This window comes from Phocoena sinus, chromosome 7 (assembly GCF_008692025.1).
Source record: "Phocoena sinus isolate mPhoSin1 chromosome 7, mPhoSin1.pri, whole genome shotgun sequence".
In the NCBI taxonomy this organism is placed as follows: Eukaryota; Metazoa; Chordata; class Mammalia; order Artiodactyla; family Phocoenidae; genus Phocoena; species Phocoena sinus.
In genome coordinates, this window is record NC_045769.1 from 33,077,914 (window position 1) to 33,098,263 (window position 20,350).

The window sequence follows — 20,350 nt, forward strand, 5'->3', positions numbered from 1 at the left end:
TATTTTGTATTAATATAATTCTGATATCAAAACATTTCAATGTATTTTCAAATGTTAATCGAACCTGATGAGAGAGGAAAGATCGTCTCAAGACAGTTAATATATTTACATAATTCTAATCACCTTCTTAAAGCCAGAATGTGTACTGTCACTTAACCATATTTTAGGTGAAAGCAAAATAAGTGAAAAAGTTTAATAATGTATTAAATATAAAACTGAATAAAGTATAAAAAGATAACAAAAAGTTGATAGTTTAAGGTAGTTAGTTCCAAAAAAAAGAATAGAAAGCAGAAGACTAGAAAAAGACTTTTCTGAAATATTTTTATAATCAAGCCTAGAAATTCTGAATCTCCTCATGTGGGGGAGTGTTACATGTGAATATGGTATATTAAAGGGCATTCAGGCTGTAGTTACCTTATATTGCAGTGTCTCTTGGAGACCCTTGTTTATAATACACTGAATATGTATTTGTTGACTAAGGGACTGAAGAGATTGCTTCAATTAGCAACGAATCTGAGGTATTTCCTACTCCTATGTTCCTTAACAGGTTCCAAAGTGGACTCAATTGACCAGTGTGAAGCATTGTTGGTGTTCCTTTTAATTTCTTAGCCATTTTTGCTGCTCTACCAAACCTAAGTGTTAGAGGCCCCAGGGCTAGATCCTTGTCATTCTCTTCTTTATCTACATTTCTTCTCTGTTTTCTGTTTTTAAATACCATCCATATGTTGATAAATCACAAAAATGTTTATCTAGATTTGTATTTCTAAGTGCCTACTAAACACTTCCACCTGGAAATCAAACTAACCAGTCCAAAGACAGCTCCTGCTTTTCTCTTCTGACTCTATTCAACCCGTCTTCCTCAACTCAGTAAAATTCACTATCATCCATACAGTTGCTCAAGGCTAAAACCCTGGAGACATTCTTCGCTCTTCTCCTTCTTTCACTCACCATTCCCACACCCCCTCCCCAACAGCCCCTCAATCAGCAAGTCTTGATTCTCTCTCTAAAATATATCGTGAATCTGTCCATTTCTCTTTGCTTGCTGTATCACTATCATTCTAGTTCCAAGTCACCTAAGCTCTCAGTTGTGCAATTGCAGTAACTTCCTAATTGCTCTCCCCATTTCCATTCATGTCCTTCTATAATATATTCTCCTACAACATATAAGGCAAGGTTTATCACTTCTCCTCTAAAAATTTTCTAGGGCTTCCCTGGTGGTGCAGTGGTTGAGAGTCCGCCTGCCAATGCAGGGGACACGGGTTCGTGCCCCGGTCTGGGAGGATCCCACGTGCCGCAGAGTGGCTGGGACCGTGAGCCATGGCCGCTGAGCCTGCGCGTCCGGAGCCTGTGCTCCACAGCAGGAGAGGCCACGACAGTGAGAGGCCAGCGTACCGCAAAAAAAAAAAAAAAAAAAAAAAAAATTCTAATGGTTTTTGCTGTACTCAGAATGAAATTGACCCTATGATTACCATGGACTCCAAGGCCTTCTGTACATGACTGACCTCATCTCATACCATTTTCCCTATTGCTCTCTAAGCTTATGTCACACTGACTTTTTTCAGCCCTTTAACACATTTTTGTTTTTTTTTACCTCAAGGCCTTTGCATTTACTGTTGCTTTTACCTGTGAAGGTCTTCCCCCTGCTTTTGAATTTTGGCTTCTTTTCATCTGTTGAATGCTATCTCCCTGAAAATACCACCAAATAACCTGTTGATAAAGCAAAACTAAATTTCCTGCTTACTGTAGTAAGGAAAAATACTACCTTGACAATCTTAACAGTGTCTCTGAGGGGGAAGAACAAAGGAGAGATGTTTGTGAGTTTTGGGGGGGTCTAGTTTAAGTTGAGTTTTTCAATGCAAGGATTTGATAGGTATTGGGTAAAGTCTGCAGGGCTGACAGGGAAACCCCAAGCCAAAGTTACCCATCAAAGAGTCCTTCTCACAGAAATGGGCCTGCTTTAGTACCTTTGCCACACTCAGCCACTGGCTGGGAGCAGCCTGTGAGAAGCATAGCCTCTGAACAAGCACCATGGTAGATTCAGAGCATAGCAGCTGGGGCCACTGGTCGATTACTCCACTTGAAGCAAAAGCTCTGAGTGGGTCATTTTCATAGCTGTCAAGGCTCACCCTTGTGCTGAACAGACATCTCTACCCACAGCTTCAGGGTACAGGTCTTCTGTGGTTCTTGTGGGCCTTTCTGAGGGGAAACTCAGATGGGACCTCTGACACTGCTGTTGATCTCTGGGGTCACAAGTGGTACACATGCTCTCCCTCACCATCAGCTATCACCTCATCAGGTCTTGGTGGCTTACAGGTGGTGTGACTCAAATCTTAACTCCTGAAAGTTCTTAGCAATCATATTGTTCTCATGCCGACATTGCTGCATGAGTCTATTCACTGTTACAGTGGGACACAGGAGTACCAAAAGGTGCCCAAATGGATCATCTGGGTTCCACATGTAGTCCCCCTGCCCTACCTCCTCCAACTGATTAGGGTCCATCACCCCTGCCAGAATGCTGATGCCTCTTCTTACTTGCTGGTGCCTGGATACAAGGACTCCAAAATGTACTGCCATCAGCATACCTTATAGTTCAATAAAAACTCTGTGTTCCTCCTGGCAAGAGTATGCTCCCTTTGGGGACCAGGACCTCCAACCCTGCAGGGCTCAGAATTAAAGGGGTGGGAAGCACAAAACCTCCCAGTGTGTCATTGGGAATGATGGTAAATGGAGCCAGTCCTGCTTCTGCCCCCTGGTTATTAATGTCCCATGTATTCTTCCTGTTGGGAACACAGCACCATAAAGAGGTCTCTGATTTAATGCACCAAGGATGGCACTCAAACTTTCAGAATGTTGCCTCTGAGTTAATGCTGTAGCTCTGCTTTTAGAAGGCCATTTCAGCATTCTATGAACTCACCATCTTACGTAAAGCAATTTCTTCAAGAAACAAACCATATAAATTACTTTGCATACATATTCATACCTCTTTGAAATTATACTAAATACAGTCCTAATTGCTGCATTAACCTAGGTGACCAAATTTGTTTTCCCCCAGACAAAACTAGAAGACAGAAAAGCAGGAACTGTTTAGCTATTTTTCTAATGGGCATGTCTGTCATTTTATCTTTATACATTTTAAGGAGGCTATGTATATAACAAAATTCAAAGTCATTTTCACATCCTTCAAATCTATATCTATATTTAAATGTACAGTAACAACAGTTAGATAAAACTATTTAGTGACCAGTGTTTCGTCTCTCATTTTTTTCTTTAGATTTTGTCTAATTATTCAAAGATTATGTATCAATTAACTCAGTTTAATATTTGTCTAACCTATTTAAGTTACCTAAGGATCTAGATATTACAATTTTAGTTAAATATAAAGTTCTTAAGAATTTTGATATTATAAAAATATCATAAGATAATCTTTTTAAGATACCCATCATTATAATTTTACCTAGTTAATCATGATTCTAATTTTTGTAATGTTAAACAATTTGTAGAAATAATAACTATGGCCTTCCCTGGTGGCGCAGTGGTTAAGAATCCACCTGCCAATGCAGGGGACATGTGTTTGAGCCCTGGTCCAGAAGATCTCACATGCCACAGAGCAACTAAGCCCGTGCGCCACAACTACTGAGCCTGTGCTCTAGAGCCTGCAAGCCACAACTACTGAGCCTATGTGCCACAACTACTGAAACCAACGCACCTAGAGCCCATGCTCTGCCACAACAGAAGCCACTGCAATGAGAAGGCTGTGCACCGCAATGAGGAGTAGTCCCCACTCACTGCAACTAGAGAAAGCCCACGGGCAGCAACAAAGACCCAGCGCAGCTAAAAAAAAACAATAAATAAATAAAAGAAATAATAACTATAATGCTACCTCATCTGTCCCATCAAGCCAATGCAAAAATATAGAAAGTTTAAATTATGAGATGTTCAATCTTCTTGTATAACCTAGAATACTGTGTTGGCAGTAATTTCACATATTAAAGTCAGGAAATATAAATGTTTTTCAGTCCTTCAAATCAGTACAATTAATTCACTCTAATTTGTCCAATGATTCAACTATTTATCAGGAATATTCTATTAAAATTTTCTATATAATATATAAACTTCATATTCATAAATAAAATTACAAAAAATCTTTAAATCGTGTTTCAAAGCCCTTCATCTTGGAACCAAGACCTCTTTTTTTCTTTCCTTATAGTTTTAACCAGAAATATCTCTTAAAAGCAATTTTAAAGAAAAGAAACAAAAAGTTTCATTATTTTTCTTTCCATTTTAGAAATTCTTCATTAGACATTCCTAGAGTGAGCACATAATGACAGAATAATTGTTTTCATCAACTAATCTTTAATGTTTCCCTATGGAGGGAAAAGGAAAAGGGGAACAGACAGAAAAAATGAGAGGGAGCCAGCTTTAGTCAAATACAAAATTATTATTGTAAAAGACTAATTATCTTTCCTTAATTAAGGAGAAGGGAAAACCGATTCAGGAAAATTATTTTGACATATGTGCACAGGGAGAGGGAGGGAGGGAGAGAAGGAGAGAGAGAGGGAGTGAGAGAAAGAGAGAGAGGGAGAGAGAGGAGAGAAAGAGAAAAGAGAGGGAAAGGGTCATTATAATTGATTTAAACATTAATTCAGGTCCCTTGACAATCTGATTTGTATGATTAAAAAGCTAGTAGTTATTGATACTTAAAGTATAGAAATGAGAGGGGGGGTCTCATATTAAACAAAGTAATCTTTCTCTTTTCAATAAAGAAGACCATCTCCTCCTGAGCTGTTATGAAGGGAAGAAGAAAAAGTCGAAGGTGAGACAGAAGAGAAGGAAATGGAGGAACACAGGATGAGGAAAATAGAATAAAGGACATTACATTCAAATTGTGATTTGAAGGGATCTGGAAAAGATGGTTTTAATTTTTTCACATTTTCTCCTTGTCTTTGCCAAGGAATCTTTTAAAGAGGCAATTTCATAATCCCTTGAATATATTTTGGAAGTTTCCCCTTGCCTTAAAATGTAGACAATTGTATGTTTGGGATATTTCTTCTTTTTTTGGTTCAAAGTGCCTCCCAAAAGGAACAATTTTGTTCATAACAAAAGTTCCCCAAAGTAACCACTGTAATTCCAAATATCATTAGAAAGTTAAGATGACACATTCTGATCCTAGTATAAATACAGACAAGATGCAGGAGTTCAGCCCAGAGTGGGTACAGAACTAAAGATAAACCTATGAGTCTAGCAACAGTAAGTCAAATCTTGTGCACCTTGTATCTTGGGGACCCTCCCCTACAAAGAGAACTAGACTTCCAATGGACAAAATAAAACAAGAGTAAGTAAAGTTCTGATAAGATTTTCATAAATGACCTTGAGACAGTTTTTCCAAAGGATGCCAGTCTGAAGAGAAACCTTCTGAACATACAAAACTTACTCCCATCTTCATCCCTATGAACTTCCTCTTATAGACGCACAATGAAGAAATGATGAGGACAAACAGTAGTATTGTTAGTAATAATGCAGATTTCTACCCAAAATAAGAGTTTTTCAAACTGATCAATCAATGGATTTTTTAAAAGAGTTTCTAATTCCTAGATATTACTCTCAAACTAAACAAACTAAACTTAGCATTTGCATTTGGAGTGTCTGATTTAAAAAAAATAAGAAATCAGAACTCAAACCCAATATGAACTTACCTCACCGTCGTCATTGGACAGACCCTGTGCAGGAGGCTCAAAGGGCCTCAGTAAAACACGCTGTTTCCAAGTTGACCAGATTTTGATGAGACCTCCAAGACAGTCAAATATTGGCTCCTTTAAAATACCTCCAAAATAACCTGTTGATAAAGCAAAACTGAGTTTTTTGCTTACTGCAGTAAGGGAGAATACTGTCTTGATAGTCTTAGCAGTGTCTCACAGAGAAGTCAGAGGTACAATATTTATGAGTTTTGCGGATCTGGTTTAAGATGCGTTTCAAAGCAGAGGATCTGAGCGGGATTAGACAAAGGTTTTACATAGTATTTTTTGATTGGACAAAGGGAGGTGAGAGTTTAGAAGTATTTCATAGTCTTCTGCCTTTCTAGACTAATCTGCTAGTCCCTACACAACCTGAATTGTTCACCCATCTGGAAATTCTTTGATTTAAAATGGTTTTTCTTTTTTTTTACAATTGATAGTATCAATACTTATTGCACCACTTTACAATTCATTGATTGTATTAACTGTCTGCCACTACACTGTGAGTCCCTGTAGGACTAAGATTAGGTTTTGTTAATCTTTTTTACAACCAGCAGGTAACACAGTGTCTGGTTCTCAAAAAATACTCAGTCACTGTTGCCCAGGAGTGGAGAAAAACACACAAACATGCTGAGGTTATTATGAACATAACCTCAGATGAATCCTTAATCAAGTAGGGCTATTAATAATATTCTTGCCTAGTCTAATTACTCTCCTACTAGCTTTTCTCAACTCCCTAACACACTTCCCCCCCACACCAATCTCCAACTCCCCTAAGGCCCTTGCTTCTTATTTCACTGAGAAAACTGAATTAATCAGAAGATAATTTCCAGATTCTCACTTGTACCCACCTACTAGCATCTTTACCCATGTAGTCTGTCTTGTCATCCATCCATGTAAGAGGTACCCATGCTTCTTCAGGCAGAGCAAGCACTTCCCATTCTTGCAGTTCTCTCTTACTGCACTACTCTTCATGTACCTGCATGACTAACTCTCCTACTCTCTAATTTGCTTACATATACCTTCTTAATGAGGCCACTCAGATTGCCCTATTTAAAACGGAAATTCTCTCCACACTGAATCCTATATTTCCCTTTCTCTGTTCCATTTTCATTCCATATTATTTATCAACCTAACATATAAGTACTTCATACACATAATAATACATATAATAAGTACATAATACACATATAAGTACAATACACATATAAGTACATACAATATACTTAATATGTTTATATATACTTACTTATTATGTTTATTATTTATTGTCTATCGCCCCCTACTGGAAAGTAAGCTCCAAAAGGCAGGAGACGTGTTTTGCTGAACGTCCATCTTTAAGATTTTAGAGGGTTCTTATAGAATAGAAATGTAAAAAACACAAGAGTTTCTAAAAGCAATTACAGATGCAATAGTCACAGCCAGAAAATTGTTATACAATTTTACTATGGTAACCAGTAAATTATCTTACCATTTGCATTTGATCACCATATCTATTTTCAGAAATCTGTGAAGCTTAATTTTTTTCATCCAGATTTTAGGAAAGCTTTTTGATTCAACAGGCTACTTTAATATATCATTTAAATAAGACTTTTAACACAAGCTAAGCAAAATGTAAAATTCTCAGCCTGGCCCTGTAGAATTATTACCATTTAACCTGTCTTATCTTTTTAATCTTTTCCCAGCTTTTTCCTTCCCTGGATCCTAAAGTTCTCACCAAAATGAACTTACTAGCACCCCCAAATGTGCATACTTGCTCCTTGAATTTTATATATCTGCAGTTTAATCTCATGTCCATATCCTGTCATGAAAGATTCAACCTAAAGATCCTACCATGAAAAGATCACTTGCTTTTCTGGACTGTGTAGCAAAAGTAACGTGGAGTTGTATTGGTCAGACTTTGTTAACAATATGAGCTTTATCACTTAATAGTTTATGTAACAACCTCAGGCAAGTTACAGAATTTCTGAATTTCGGCTCTCACATTTGTGGGAGACACCATTAGTGGCCTAAATGATATTCAATGAATTCTTTCTCTCTTATTAAAACACAATCTTTCTTGGGGTGGTAATGTACCCTTTAAAAAGAGCTACAGTAAAAGAAAAATAAAATAAAAAGAGATACATTTCCTAGCATCCTTGTAACTAGGGTGATTATACAACAGTTCTAAACAGTAAGTTAAAAGTAGAAGTTACTGTTGGATCTTCTGAGAAAGACCTTTGGCTTACTCATCTAGCTCAGACCTTTTGCCTATTCTATTCTTCCTGCCTGGTCTCTAATCAATGCTGGAGGTGGAGCAACCACCTCTGGCCAGTCTGGAAGACTGCCTTTGGACTTAGTTTCACAGAAAAAAAGAAAAACTCTTTATTTGGTTAAGCCAACATAATCATGTCTCTATTGTGACCAGTCAAAGGTGCTCCCTAACAGGACTTCCCTGGTGGTGCAGTGGTTAAGAATCTGCCTGCCAGTGCAAAGGACACGGATTCGATCCCTGGTCTGAGGAGATCCCACATGCCACGGAGCAACTAAGCCCGTGCACCACAACTACTAAGCCTGCGCTCTACAGCCCGGAGCCACAACTACTGAGCCCACGTGACGCAACTATTGAAGCCCACGCATCTAGAGCCCATGCTCCACAACAAGAGAAGCCACTGCAATGAGAAGCCCACGCATTGCAACGAAGAGTAGCCCCCGCTCACTGGAACCAGAGAAAGCCCACACGCAGCAATGAAGACCCAACATAGCCAAAAAATCATTAATTAAACAAACAAACAAAAAAGATGCTCCCTAACAGATACACCATCTTGAAAGTTAAGGATAATGCTTACGTTTCAGGATTTTAAAGCTCATTATTAATAAAATTAATTATAAAAATTAACATATATTCAGAAGCACATATCAGATTGTCTTTAAGATCTTAACATGGGTTAACTCACTAAATCCTCATAACAATTCAGTTAGGTAGCTACTACTAATATACCCTCAGATTAAAAAAATGAAAAACTGGGCTTCCCTGGTGGCACAGTGGTTGAGAGTCCACCTGCCGATGCAGGGGTGCGGGTTCGTGCCCTGGTCCGGGAAGATACCACACGCCGTGGAGCGGCTAGGCCCGTGAGCCATGGCTGCTGAGCCTGCGCGTCCGGAGCCTGTGCTCCTCAATGGGAGAGGCCACAACATTGAGAGACCCATGTACCGAAAAAAGAAAAAGAAAAACTGAAAGTCTCAGTAATCTGTCCAGCTAATAAAGAGGAAGTAGGATTCAAACCCTAGCGTATGCTCCTAACCACAAGTCCAAGGTATAATAATAAAAAAACACTTACTTTATGCCAGGCAAAATGCCAAGTGCTTTAACCAAAAAATATAAAGCACTAAGTCCAATGTCCAGTGCTCATTAAAATGTCAGTTCTGTTCCTTGTAAGTAATGTCTTCTTCCTCGGAATTCTTATATAATTTTATCTATATTCCTATTATCAATTTTACCATTTTCTATACTGTATAAAGTTAAATATCTCATGTAATAGACATTTAGTTCCTTTGAGGCAAACTTTCAAGTCATTCATTTTGGTATCCTACATGGCACCTAACTCTGTCAGTGATGGTACACACAAGGTTGAGAGTCATTATGACTGGAGGAGCCATGATAGTGGGGACTGGAAACTATACCATCAAAGGTGTTGCTACACAAACAGGCTGTTCTTGGGATTTACTTTAGACCAATAATATACCCTAAGTCCCACAATAACATACATGTTTGTCTCACCCAATTTGTGATACCCTTTTCTGTCTCATAACCTATCCTTGCACTTCTCTTACAATCTCCTACTTCATCTTCCAACTTTACTGCTCCTGCAGAAACCCAAATGTGACATTATGTTGGAACTGCCTAGAGAACTTCCACATCCACTCAAAATGGAAAAAAAGTAACCAGATTTACCCTCCTGCTTGAAACAACTACAAAACTGGATAACTTCCCTGGTGGTGCAGTGGTTAGGAATCCGCCTGCCAATGCAGGGGACACGGGTTCGAGCCCTGGTCCAGGAATATCCCACATGCTGTGGCGCAACTAAGCCCGTGTGCCACACAACTACTGAGCCTACACTCTAGAGCCCGCAAGCCACATCTACTGAGCCTGCATGCCACAACTACTGAAGCCTGCACGCCTACAGCCCATGCTCCGCAACAAGAGAAGCAACCACAATGAGAAGCCCCTGCACCACAACAGGAGTAGCCCCCACTCACCGCAACTAGAGAAATCCTCCGTGCAACAAAGACCCAAAACAGCAAAAATTAAAAATAAATAAATATATTAATTAAAAATAAAACTGGATAAAATATATGAAACAATGATTCTCAAAACATTAGACATCATGCAACAGAGGACAGAGATCCCTGAGAGATGGAAAACAAATGAGTTGAAGCTTATGTTACCCCAGATTACCACCTGAAGAGAGTTTTCAGGCTGCAGCACCTGGATATGTAACGTAGGCCGAGCCTCTCTGGGTAGAGGAGATGGAATCTGATATTAAGGAAGACCAAAGCAGCCAGAGTTTGTAGGATCAAGTACTGGAGAAGAGAGAGCTACACAGATTTGTGAAAATGACTATACTACCCAAAGCAATCTACAAATTCAATACAATCCCTATCAAACTACCAATAGCATTTTTCACAGAACTAGAACAAAAAATGTCACGTTTGTATGGAAACACAAAAGACCCTGAATAGCCAAAGCAATCGTGAGAAAGAAAAATGAAGCTAGAGGAATCAGACTCCCTGACTTCAGACTATACTACAAAGTTACAGTAATCAAGACAGTATGGCACTGGCACAAAAACAGAAATATAGATCAATGGAACTGGATAGAAAGCCCAGAGATAGGGCTTCCCTGGTGGCGCAGTGGTTGAGAGTCCACCTGCCGATGCAGGGCACAAGGGTTTGTTCCCCAGTCTGGGAGGATCCCACATGCCACGGCGCGACTGGGCCCGTGAGCCATGGCCACTGAGCCTGCATGTCTGGAGCCTGTGCTCCGCAACAGGAGAGGCCACAACAGTGAGAGGCCCGTGTACCGCAAAAAAAAAAAAGTTACCAGGAATGCAAAGAAGCAGGAAAATATATAAAAATAATGAGAAGAAAAATCAGTCAATTGAAACTGCTTCAAAAAAAAAAAAAAGAATTAGTTTACAAAGATATTAAAATAGTTCTGTAGCTTCATTCCATATATTAACCTAGAGGAAAGATGCAAAATATCAAATAGAGACATGGAAGATACAAAAAATTCCCATGTTAAATTTTTAAATATGAAAAATAGAGAGATCTCTGGACAAGATGGTGGAGCAGAAGGACCTGAGCTCACCCCCTCTCACGAAAACACCAAAATCACAACTAACTGCTGAAGAACCATTAACAAAAAAGGACTGGAACCTACCAAAAAAACCCTTCTACTTCCAAAGACAAAGAAGAAGCCACAATAAGACTTCCTTAGGCTCTAGTGCTGGGACACCTCAGGCCAAACAACCAAGAGGGTGGGAACACAGCCCCACCCATTAGCAGACAGGCTACTTAAAGTCTTCCTGAGTCCATAGTTGCCTCTAAACACATCCCTTGACACAGCCCTGCCCACTAGAGGGACAAGACTCAGCTCCACCCACCAGTGGGCAGGCACCAGTCCCTCCCACCAGGAAGCCTGCACAAGCCTCTTGGACCAGCCTCACCCACCAAGGGGCAGATACCAGAAGCAAGAGGAACTACAATCCTGCAGCCTGTGGGAATGCAAACACAGAAAATTAGACAAAATGAGAGCACAGGAGGATGTTTTAGATGAAGGAACAAAATAAAACCCCAGAAGAGTAACTAAGTAAAAATAGGCCATCTACCTGAAAAAGAATTCAGAGTAATGATAATAAAGATGATCCAAGATCTCGGAAAAAGAACAGAGGCACAGACCAAGAGGATACAAGAAATGTTTAACAAAGAGCTAAAAGATTTAAAGAACAAAGTTGAACAAATAAAATAACTGAAATGAAAAATACACTAGAAGGACTCAACAGCAGAATAAATGAGGCAGAAAAATGGATAAGTGAGCTGGAAGACAGAATGGTGGAATTCACTGCCACAGAAGAGAAAAAAGAAAAAAGAATAAAAAGAAATGAGGACAGTTTAAGAGACCTCTGGGACAATGTTAAGCAAACCTACATTCCCATTATAGGGGTCCCAGAAGGATGAGAGAGAAAGAATGAGCCTGAGAAAATATTTGAGGAGATAATAGCTGAAAACTACCCTAACATGGGAAAGGAATAGTCACCCAAGTCCAGGAAGCACAGAGAGTCCCATATAGGATACAACCAAGGAGGAACACACCAAGACACACAGTAACCAAATTGACAAAAATTAAAGGCAAAGAGAAAATACTAAAAGCAACAGGGAAAAGCAACAAATACCAGGGAATCCCCATAAGGTTATTAGCTGATTTTTCAGCAGAAACTTTGCAGCCCAGAGGGGAGTGGCACAATATTAAAGTGCTGAAACGGAGAAACCTACAACCAAGAATGCTCTTGCCAGCAAGGCTCTCATTCAGATTTGATGGAGAAATTAAAACCTTTACAAACAAGCAAAAGCTAAGATAATTCAGCACCACCAAACCAGCTTTATAACAAACGCTAAAGGAACTTCTCTGGGTGGAAAAGGCCACAACTAGAAACAAAAAAATTATGAATGGGAAAGCTCACCAGTAAAGGCAAACATACAGTAAAGGTAGGAGATCATCCACACACAAATATGATATCAAAACAAGCAATCATGAAAACAGGGGAGTACAAATGCAGGATATTGGAAATGCATTTGAAATTAAGAGACCAGCAACTTAAAACAATCTTGTGTGTGTGTGTGTGTGTGTGTGTGTGTGTGTGCATATATATATATATATATATATATATAAAATATATGTTACATATTGATTTGCTATATCAAAACCTCATGGTAACTGCAAACCAAAAATCTACAATGGATATACACACAAAAAAGAAAGAGAAATACAAACACAACACTAAATATAGTCATCAAATCACAAGAGAAGAGAATAAAAGAGGAAAAGAAGAAAAAGACCTACAAAAACAAATCCTAAGCAATTAACAAAATGGCAACAAGAACATATATATTGGTAATTACCTTAAATGTAAATGGATTAAGTGCTCTAATCAAAAGACACACACTGGATGAATGGCTACAAAAACAAAACCCATATATATGCTGTCTACAAGAGACCCACTTCAGATCTAAAGACACATACAGACTGAAAATGAGGGGACGGAAAAATGTATTCCACGCAAATGGAAAGCAAAAGAAAGCTGAAGTAGCAATACTCACATCAGACAAAATAGACTTTAAAATAAAGACTGTTATAAGAGACAAAGAAGGACACTACATAATGATCAAGGGATCAATCCAAGAAAAAGATATAACAACTGTAAATATATATTCTCCCAACATAGGAGCACCTCAATATATAAGGCAATGCTAACATCCTGAAAAGGAGATATCAACAGTAACATAATAATAGTGAGGGACTTAAAAACACCACTTAACATCAATGGACAGATCATCCAGACTGAAAATCAACAAGGAAACACAGGTCATAAATAACACATTAGATCTGATGGACTTAATTGATATATATAGAGCATTCCATCTGAAAGCAGCAAAATACACATTCTTTTCAAGTGCATATGGAACATTCTACAGGATAGTTCACAGGCTGGGCCATAAAGCAAGCCTCAATAAATTTAAGGAAATTAAAATGATATCAAGCATCTTTTCCACTACAATGCTATGACATTAGATATCAACTATAAGAAAAGAAATGTAAAAAACCACAAACACAGTATGCTATTAAACAACCAACAGATACTGAAGAAATCAAAGAGGAAATCAAAAAATTCCTAGAGACAAATGAAGATGAAAACATGATGTTCTAAAACTACGGGATGCAGCAAAAGCATTTCTAAGAGAGAAAATTTCTGGCAATACAATCCTACCTCAGGAAATAAGAAAAATCCCAAATAAACAACCTAACCTTACACCTCAAACAATTAGAGAAAGAAGAACAAACAAAACCCAAAGTTATCAAAAGGAAAGAAATCATAAAGACCAGAGTATAGGGGCTTCCCTGGTGGCACAGTGGTTGAGAGTCCGCCTGCCGATGCAGGGGACACGGGTTCGTGCCCCGGTCTGGGAAGATCCCACATGCCGTGGAGCAGCTAGGCCTGTGAGCCATGGCCGATAAGCCTGCACAACTGGAGCCTATGCTCCGCAACGGGAGAGGCCACAACAGTGAGAGGCCCACGTACTGCAAAAAAAAAAAAAAAAAAAAGACCAGAGCATAAATAAATAAAATAAAGATGAAGAAAACAATAGAAAAGACTGATGAAACTGAAAACTGGTTCTTTGAAAAGATAAACAAAATTGATAAACCTTTAGCCAGACTGATCAAGAAAAGAAGGAGAGGGCTGAGATCAATAAAATTAGAAATGAAAAAGGAGCAATTACAACGGACACCACAGAAATACAAAGGATCATAAGAGACTACTAAAAGCAGCTATATGCCAATAAAATGTTCTACCTAGAAGAAATGCACAAATTCTTATTAGAAAGGTACAATCTCCCAAAACTGAACTAGGAAGAAATAGAAAATATTAACAGACAAATCACAAGTACTGAACTTGAAACTGATTAAAATACTCCCCACAAACAAAAGGCCAGGATCAGATGGCTTCACAGGGAAATTCTATCAAACATTCAGAGAAGAGTTAACACCTATCCTTCTGAAACTATTCCAAAAACTTGCAGGGGAAGGAACACTCGCAAACCCATTCTATGAAGCCACCATCACCCTGATACCAAAACCAGACCAAGATACCACAAAAAAAGAAAATTACAGGCCAATATCACTGAAGAACACAGACGCAAAAATCCTTAAAAAAATACTGGCATACTGAATCCAACAATACGTTAAAAGGATCATACACCATGATCAAGAGGGATTTAGCCCAGGAACGCAAGGATTTTTCAATATCCACAAATCGATCAGTGTGATACACCACCTTAACAAAACTCAAGAATAAAAACCATATGATCATTTTGATAGATTCAGAAAAAGCTTTTGACAAATTCAACACCCATTTATGATAAAAACTCTCCAGAAAGTGGGTATAGAGGGAACCTACCTCAACATAATAAAGGTCATATATGACAAACCCACAGCCAACATTATACTCAATGGTGAAAAGCTGAAAGCGTTTCCTCCAAGATCAGGAATAAGACAAGGATATCCACTCTCGCCACTTTTATTCAACATAGTTTTGAAAGTCCTAGCCACGGCAATCAGAGAAGACAAAGAAATAAAAAGGAATCCAAATTGGAAAAGAAGAAGTAAAACTGTCACTGTTGCAGATGACATGATACTATACATAGAAAATCCTAAGGATGCCACCAGAAAACTAGTAGAGCTCATCGATGAATTCGGTAGAGTTGCAGGATACAAAATAAATACACAGAAATCTCTTGCATTTCTATACACTAACAATGAAAGATCAGAAAGAGAAATTAAGGAAGCAATCCCATTTCCATCACATCAAAAAGAATAAAATACCTAGGGATGAACCTACCTAAGAAGGCAAAAGACCTGTACTCCAAAAACTATAAGATGCTGATGAAAGAAATTGAAGATGACATAAACAGATGGAAAGATATAGCATGTTCTTGGCTTAAAAGAATCAGTATTGTCAAAATGACTATACTACACAAAGTAATATACAGATTCAGTGCAATTTTTATCAAACTACCAAAGGCATTTTTTGCAGAGAACGAAAGTCTTAAAATTTGTATGGAAACACAAAAGACCCCAAACAGCCAAAGCAATCTTGAGAAAGAAAAACGGAGCTAGAGGAATCAGGTTCCCTGACTTCAGACTATACTATAAATCTACAGTAATCAAAACAGTATGGTACTGGCACAAAAACAGACTTAGAGATCAATGGAACAGGATAGAAAGCCCAGAAATAAACCTACGCACATATGGTCAATTAATCTACAACAAAGGAGGCAAGAATATACAATACAGAAAAGACAGTCTCTTCAATAACTGAGGCTGAGAAAACTAGACAGCTACATGTAAAAGAATGAAATTAGAACATTCTCTAACACCATAAAATCAATTCAAAATGGACTAAAGATGTAAATGTAAGACTGGATACTATAAAACTCTTAGAGGAAAACACTGGCAGAACATCCTTTGACATAAATTGCAGCAATATCTTTTTGGACTCATCTCCTAGAGTAATGAAAATAAAACAGAAACTAATAAATGTCACCTAATTAAACTTAAAAGCTTTTGCACAACAAAGGAAACCATAAACAAAACAAAAAGACAACAAAAAGAATGGGAGAAAATAGTTGCAAACAATGCAACTGACAAGGGATTAATCTCCAAAATATACAGACAGCTCATGCAGCTCAATACTAAAAAAACATAACAACCCAATCAAAAAATTGGCAGAAGGGGGCTTCCCTGGTGGCACAGTGGTTGAGAGTCCACCTGCCGATGCAGGGGACACGGGTTCATGCCCCGGCCCGGGAAGATCCCATATGCAGTGGAGTGGCTGGGCCCATGAGCCATGGCCGCTGAGCGTGCGCATCCGGAGCCTGTGCTCTGCAACGGGAGAGGCCACAACAGTGAGAGGCCCGCATACCACACACAAAAAAAAATGGGCAGAAGGTCTAAATAGACATTTCTCCATAGAAGACATACAGATGGCCAAGAGGCACATGAAAAGATGCTCAACATCACTAATTATTAGAAAAATGCAAATCAAAACTACAATGAGAGGTGTGAGTACATCCTCACACCAGTCAGAATGGCCATCATCAAAAAGTCTATAAACAAAATATGCTGGAGAGGGTGTGGAGAAAAAGGAATCCTCCTACACTGTTGGTGGGAATGTAAATCAGTACAGACACTATGGAGAACAGTATGGAGGTTCCTTAAGAAACTAAAAATAGAGCTACCATATGATCCAGCAATCCCACTCCTGGGCATATATCTGGAGAAAACCGTAATTCAAAAAGATACACAAACTCCAATGTTCTTTGCAGCACTATTTACAATAGCTAAGGCATGAAAGTAACCTAAATGTCCATCTACAGATAAATGGATAAAGATGTGGTACATATATACAATGGAACTTAGCCATAAAAAAAGAATGAAATAATGTCATTTGCAGCAACATGGATGGTCTAGAGATTATCATACTAAGTGAAGTAAGTCACACAGAGAATCTAAAAAATGAATTTAAATTGAATCTAAAAAAATGATAGAAATGAACTTATTTACAAAACAGAAACAAACTCACAGACTTAGAAAACAAACTTATGGTTACCAAAGGGGAAAGGTGGGGGGGGGATAAATTAGGAAGTTGAGATTAACATATACACACTACAATATATAAAATAATCAACAAGAACCTATTGTATAGCACTCAATTAGCACTCAGTACTCTGTAACAACCTACATAGGAAACAGAATCTTTGAAAGAATAGATATATGTATAACTAAATCACTTTGCTATACACCTGAAACTAATACAACATTGTAAATCAATCATACTCCAATATAAAATAAAAATTAAAAAAACAAGCCAACTACAATGTCTTTGTTGAGAAATACACTGGGTCATTAATTACCAAGTTTTATTAAATATCAGCCAATAACTCAATTAATAACTTGGCATTAACAAACAGATTAGACATTTCAGAAGATCAGTGAATTTGAAGACAGAGCAAAATGAAATATACAACATGAACACAGATAGAAAAAAAGAATGAAAAAAATTAAAATGAGATATGGGATAACATCAAGCTGACATATATATATATATATTTGGAATATATATATTTTTGGAATCCAATATATATATATTTGGAATCCCTGATAGAGTATAATGAAGGAATATAAAGTTTTTTAAGGAAAAAAATGGTTGAATAATTTCCCAATTTGATTAAAACTATAGATCCAAGAAGATCAAGAAACCTAAACACAAGAAATGTAGGGGCTTCCCTGGTGGCGCAGTGGTTGAGAATCTGCCTGCTAATGCAGGGGACACGGGTTCGAGCCCCGGTCTGGGAGGATTCCCACATGCCACAGAGCAACTAGGCCCGTGAGCCACAACTACTGAGCCTGCGCGTCTGGAGCCTGTGCTCCGCAACAAGAGAGGCCACGATAGTGAGAGGCCCATGCACCACGATGAAGAGTGGCCCCCGCTTGCCACAACTAGAGAAAGCCCTTGCACAGAAATGAAGACCCAACACAGCAAAAATAAATAAATTAATAAACTCCTACCCCCAACATCTTAAAAAAAAGAAAGAAATGTAAAGAAAACTACATCAAGGAATATCATAATGAAGTTGCTGAAAAACAGTGATAAAAAGAAAATATTAAAATCAGCCAAAGAAAAGAAAGACACATATTAAAGAACAAAGATTAAAATGATAGCAGATTTCTCATTGGAAACACAGTGGAGCAGCAATTGTAAAATAAAGGAAAAGACTATTAACTTGGAATTCTTTATCCAGGGAAAATATCATTAAAAAATGAAGGCAAAATAAAGACTTTTTCAGACTGATAAGTCTGAAAAATTCATAAGCAACAGATCTACCAGAAAAAAATGTTAAAGGAAGTTCCATTTAAAGGAACGTTAAAGGAAGTAAAAGGAAAAATGACTCCAGATGGAAATATGGATCTACACAAGGGAATGAAAAACAATGAAAATAATAATTATGTGGGTAAATATAAAGATTTTTAATTATTTAAATCTCTTTATAAGATAACTGATTATTTAAGGTGTAAATGATAACAGTATACTGTGGGGTTGATAAGGTATATGGAAATAAATGTATGACAACAATAGCACAAAGGTGAGAAGGGAAAAAATGGAAGTATACTATTTTAAGAGTCTTACACTTATGTGAAATGGTGGAATAGTACTTGAAGTTACACGGTGATAGCTTAAGATGTACAGTATAAGCACTAAAGCAATCATTCAAATAATGAGAGTTACTGCTAATAAGTCAATGAAAGAGGTAAAACTGAATCATAAAAAGTTCAATTGCACCAAAAGAAGGCATAAAAAAAAGAAAAAAGGAACAAAGTATAGATGGACAAATAGAAAGCAAATAGCAAGATGGAAGACTTAAACCCAACCATATCAATAATAACATTAAATGTAACTGAAACCCAACAATATATAGAACAGGATAAGGCATCCTGATGAATGAGTACAATCTATTCCGGGAATGCAAGGATGCAAGGCTGTTTTGCCCTTTGAAATTCAAAGTCTCTCACCATATTGAGAAACCTAAAAAAGGAAAACCAAATAACCATCTCAATATATCCAGAAAAAGCACTCGATAAAATCAAATATCCGTTCTTAATAAAAACTCTCAGCAAGCTAACAACGTAAGGAATCTCACTCAATTTGATAAAGGACTTATGCAAAAATTATGGTTAACATCACGCTTAAAGGTGAAAGATCAGAAACAAAGCAAGGATGTCCACTCTAGTCACTTCCAATTAAAATTGTACTTTAGGTTCTAGCCAGTGTAATAGTTAAGAAAAAGAAATAAAAGGCATCCAGCTTGGAAAGGAAGATATAAAACAGCATGACTGTCTATGTAGAAAATCTGATAGAATCTACCAAAGAGCTATTAGAACTAATATATGAGTTTAGTAAGGTTGCAACATATAAGGTCCATATAAAAAATCGACTGTATTTCTATATACTAATGCAAAAATCAGATGTTGAAATTAAAAATAATACTACTTATAACATCTTAGTGATAAATCTGACAAAAGACATGAGACTTCTACACTGAAAACTCTAATACATTGCAGAGAAAAATTAGAGTCAATATTAAAATTTCAATTACCCCCAAATTGATCTATATATTCTACATAATTCCATCAGGCTTTTTGTTTTTTAAGAAATTGACAAGGTGATTCTAAAATTCACATGAAAAACTAAGGACTTTAGAATAGCCAAAACAAAGTTGAAAAAGAAGAATAAGATTCAAGGACTTACACTACCTGACTTCAAGACTTATTAAAAAGCTACAGTAACCAAGACAGTGTATAAAGCTACAGTAACCAAAACAGTGTGATATTCAGTATCAAGATAGAAAGGAGTTGTTCAATCCCAGTACTACTCACATTTTAGGCCAGATAATTTTTCATTGTGGGAGCTGTCCTATGTACTCTATGATGCTGAGCAGCATTTCTGGCTTCTATCTACCAGAAACCAGTGGTATCTCCCCTGTTCTGACAACTAAAATTGTCTCTAAACTTTGCCAAATGTACCCTGGAGGCAAAATTGCCCCAGTTGAGACCACTGAGATAGATGACAGATCAATGGACGAGAACAGAGTCCAGAAACTGACCCACACATATGTGATGAATGGATTTTTCATCAATGGTATAAATTCAATTCAATGGAGAAAGTATAAATTATTTCAAAAAATGATGCTGGAACAAACAGATATTCATATGCCAAAAACAGTCAATCTATGCCTTGCCCTAC